Source organism: Monodelphis domestica, chromosome 5, assembly GCF_027887165.1.
Source record: "Monodelphis domestica isolate mMonDom1 chromosome 5, mMonDom1.pri, whole genome shotgun sequence".
Taxonomy (NCBI): domain Eukaryota; kingdom Metazoa; phylum Chordata; class Mammalia; order Didelphimorphia; family Didelphidae; genus Monodelphis; species Monodelphis domestica.
The window spans coordinates 91,049,838-91,054,251 of record NC_077231.1 but is presented as its reverse complement, the minus strand read 5'-3'; the positions used below and the strand labels follow the sequence as shown (position 1 = coordinate 91,054,251).

The following is a 4,414-nucleotide window of genomic DNA, read 5'->3' as shown; positions in this document are numbered from 1 at the left end:
CCAGCTCAGACTACACATGAGGAAATTGAGACAATGAGGGTTAATTCAGGGGCCAGGGTCACACAGCTAATAAGCATCTGAGGAGAGATTTGCACTCAGGAAGAGGAATCTTCCTAACTCCAGACCTGGGACTTGATCTACTGTGCCACCTCATTGCCCTAATCTGGGAATAGAAAGTTTTAAATAAATGTTTGCTGCTAGATTGACCACTGCTTATCCTGTTAGACTCAGTTTTCCTGAATTATTTTTGTCCTGTTTTGTTCTTTGTTAAAAGGGATAGTTATAGCTTTCTGAGTAGGGAAGGGTAGAGGAATAGATATTAAAATGAAAATGCTGTAAACAGGATATGATTGAAAAAGTTTTCCTGCCTCTTAAAGAAACAAACACATGGAAGAAATTCTTAAATAAATAAATAAAATTGGGGAAAAAAAGAAACAAACAAAACACTATTATAATGTGAATCCATGTAATGTGAATGTGAAATCATGATTCCTCCAGTCCGAAATCTTGGATGGCTCTGTTAAGTAGATACTGAACTATTTCTACCATGACATCAACATTAAAATGAAATGATCAAAATTATAAAATTCATCTCCATAGTATAAAAATGCCAAAATAAGATAAAATTATAAAATCATTAGATTATAAAAATGAACCACTTGGAAAACCTTTGTAAAACGATAAACAAAATGAGAATAATCAAGAGAACAATTTATATAATAACCATCCTGTAAAGGAAAAGCTTGAAAGATGTAAGAACTATGATCAGTAGGATGACAATTAAGTGATTCTAGAGGAATGCTAATCTACAACAGAAAAGTGATGAATTGAGGGTATAGAAATATATGGCTATACATATATGCACATATATATGATATATGATATTATTTATATATTAATATATATTTTTGTATTCTCAATCAATATGTGTGTATATGTATAAACACACACACACATAACTAAGTAGCATAGTGGACATAGTGCTGGGCCATGAGTCAGGAAGACCCAAATTCAAATTTGGCTTCAGACACTTACTAGCTTTGTGATCTTGGGCAAGTCACTTAACCCTTTTGCCTCAGTTTTGTCATTTGGAGAAGGAAATGGTAAACTGCTTTAGTACCTTTGCCAATAAAAGCCTAAAAGGGGATCATGAAGAGTCAGACATGATTTAAAAATGGCTAAACAACAGCTATCTGTATTTACATTTAAATATAAATATATATTTGCAATTGTCAAAGGAATTTATTTTTCTTGACTGCATATTTGTTACAAGGAATTTTCCTTCCTTTTCCTTTTCTCCAATGGGGTCAGGGTGGGAAGAAGAAAAAAATCAATTTTTGTTCATTAAAAAAAGGGAAAATTGGGGGATGCAACAGACATGGAGTGTTGCATGCACTTGAAAAGGTGTTCACTGTATTAATAAGTTTACTGCAGTGTTTTTCTTTGCTTTAAGAGATTGCTCAGCGAATGGCAGTAATTTATATATGTTTGTAAAATGAAAATAAAACACATTATTAAAACAATGTAAAATGCATTGTCTAATTCAATTCAACAAACACTCTTCTGAGCTTCAAGGCATTCCTATAGCAGGTGCCCAACATAATGTTATTCTCATTCTGCAGCAGAAGAAAATGAGTTTCAGAAATGTCAGAAATTCCCAGGATCACATCACTAACAAGTATGGTAAGTAAGATTTGAACTCAGTTCTTCCAGGTTCCAAGTCTAGATCATTATCCACTTCAATGATTGTTAGATGAAAGTTTGGTATGTATGTGTGTGTGTGGGGGGGGCAGACAAGTGGTTAATGGATTGAGAGCCAGGCCTAGGGATGGGAGGTCCTGGGTTCAAAGCTACCCTCATATACTTCCTAACTGTGTGACCCTGAGCAAGGCACTTACCTCCCTTTGCTTAGCCTTTTCCATTCCAGTGTCTTAGAACCAATACACATTATTTTAAGATGGAGAGTGAGAATTAAAAAAAAAGAGGCTTGGTGTGTTTGTGGGAGGTGGGGTGGGATGGGGTTATGGTAGTGAGGAACTGTTGGGGTTAGGCTTGTCTCCTTGGCTCTAGCCATACCATGTAACATATCTGCCTCATCACCAGGAACAGTTGGAGTTTGAGGTGATCAAAAGAGAAAAAGGACAAGAAACACAGGATCACTAACAAAAAAGGTTTGCTTTTTTAGTTTCATCTGTGCTAATTGGGCATAAGACACAATAATACCTAATACGTTTCTTCTTATAACTTGGAGGTTCTCCCAACCATGAATGATTAGGGATGATTATCTATCAAGCAGAAGCAGAAATTCCCATGCCATTGGGTAGGTCACAAAGTCATAAATTAAGAATCATAGAAATCAGCTAGTTTAAATTGAGGTGAGGAAACGAAGGTCCAGAAAAATTCTGTGACCTGTAAGACCTTGGGCAAGTCATTTCACGTTTCTTGGTCTAAGTTTTCTCATCTGTAAAATGTGAGTTTTTGCTGAATGGCCTCGAAGAACTTTGCGCTTCTCAGTCTATGACTGTCAATGTCACTGCTAGCTCAGTACCAAAGTTGGGGTTTGAACCCACATTCTTTGACTCCAGATTCAACTGTGATTTACATGTATAGCAGATAATTCTAAATGAAAAACAAAGGCAAATAAAAAAATAAATATAGCCCTGATGTTTATTTTTCAGTCTACCTTAAAACCTCCTGTTTGTCACATTTAAAAAATTAATAACAGATGTCCTGTGACTCAAAACCAGAGATAGAATTGCCCACGCAATAACAGAACTTGCAAAATGAGAACACTGAGGGGAAAAAACAAAACAGAACCTTTCTATCTCTCTTTGGGGAGGCTCCTAGATGGGGGTTATTTGCTCCTATGTGCCCTGTGGGGTGAATAGATTAGTGAGCAAGTAACAGGTGAGATAAACTCAATACTTACTGCTTGAGAAGAGGCAAAAGTGTTCCTGGGAACATGACCCAGTCCAGGGAGGGTACACTGCTTCCTGGCCATCTTCACATATGTTGACATTTTCCCCCATTCACTCCCCCCCCATCCCCCATGGAGGAAAAGCTCCTTGAGGGCAGGAACTATCTTGCTTGCTTGTATTTGTATCCCTAATATAGTAAATATTTAATAAATGCTCTATCACCTATTATCTATATAGCCATGTACAACATGTCTTGTAGACTTCTTTCCTTTTCCTCTTATACAGCTAACATCCTTGTTCAGACACTCATCAACTCTCACTTCAATAACCTCCTAACTGGTCTCTCTGAATCATCTCTCCCCACTCTAGTCAAATTCAGCCTCAAATACTTACTAGCCTGGGCAAGTCACTTAACCTCCAACTGCCTCAGTTCCCTCATCAGTAAAATGGGGATAATAATATCACCCTCCATCTCAGGGTTGTTGTGAGGATCAAAGGAGATGTTAACTATAAAACTCTTAGGAGAGTACTGGGCACCTAGAAAGCACTAGATAAATGTTAGTTATTATTAGTATTATTATCTTCTACTTGGGTGTCAAAGTGATTTCCCTGAACTTTATCTCTAATGCTCATGTCACCATCCTGCTCAACAAACTTACTTTAGGTGGGATGGGGTATTAATTTGATTCTCTAAATCAATTCACCTCAAAATAGGAAGAGCCCAAACAGAAGACTTTGCATTAGATCCTGGAAATTATTGCCAAGAAGGAATGTGGCTTGATGGAAGAAAATCAATCAAAGATATTCCAACTAAGTGTGAAATAGCTTTGGTCAATTTATGTGCTTCTGATCAGTTCCTGGATGAACCAGAATGAAGTTACACAGGAAAGATATTTGGATTGGCTGAGAAACCTTGCCCACAAAGGGAAGAAAAGGATTCCCAACAACCAGCAGCTGTGAGTTCCCCTTCTGACATATTGCTCTCTTAGTTTGAACCCATTAGTCCCTAGACTCTGGCTATCTTCATGGGACACTCTGCCACACATTTCTGAGGGAATGGTTTACCCCAATTTGTTTTAGTATATACCACCTTATTAAATTCTATTTTCTTAAAAAGGTTACTTAAATTTGGCTGACTCATTATAAAGCAACCAACATTTATGGTGGGAAGCAGCTTTGAGTTTGGGCCAATAGCATGAGAATGACAACCCCCAACCCTACAGGGTTATCCCTAGAGGTCCTCATAGCTACCCAAGTCATCAGTAGGAGCTGTACCAATTACCTCAGAGCATGTCCTAAACTACCTTTCCAATTTCTTTTTTTCTTTACTTTCTACCATCATTGTTCTACTTGTTTTTCCCCAGGCAGAGCAATCCATTTCTTATCTTCATGCTGTGCTAACTGTCCCTCCTGGATGAAATACTCTGCCCTCTCCTCTCATCATCTTAGTTTATTTGCCTTCTTTAGGACTTAATTCAAATCTTACCATCTGTAGT

At 37.4% G+C, this 4,414-nt stretch overlaps 1 long non-coding RNA gene across 1 annotated transcript; it reads left to right on the top strand.

The window, feature by feature from the left end:
* Nucleotides 1-1,620: 1,620 nt before the first annotated feature.
* On the top strand, nucleotides 1,621-3,951 carry LOC103098606 (uncharacterized). Its single transcript, XR_008912604.1, has 3 exons — nucleotides 1,621-1,683; nucleotides 2,104-2,171; nucleotides 3,633-3,951. It is a non-coding gene; the product is annotated as an uncharacterized LOC103098606 (long non-coding RNA).
* Nucleotides 3,952-4,414: the final 463 nt, after the last annotated feature.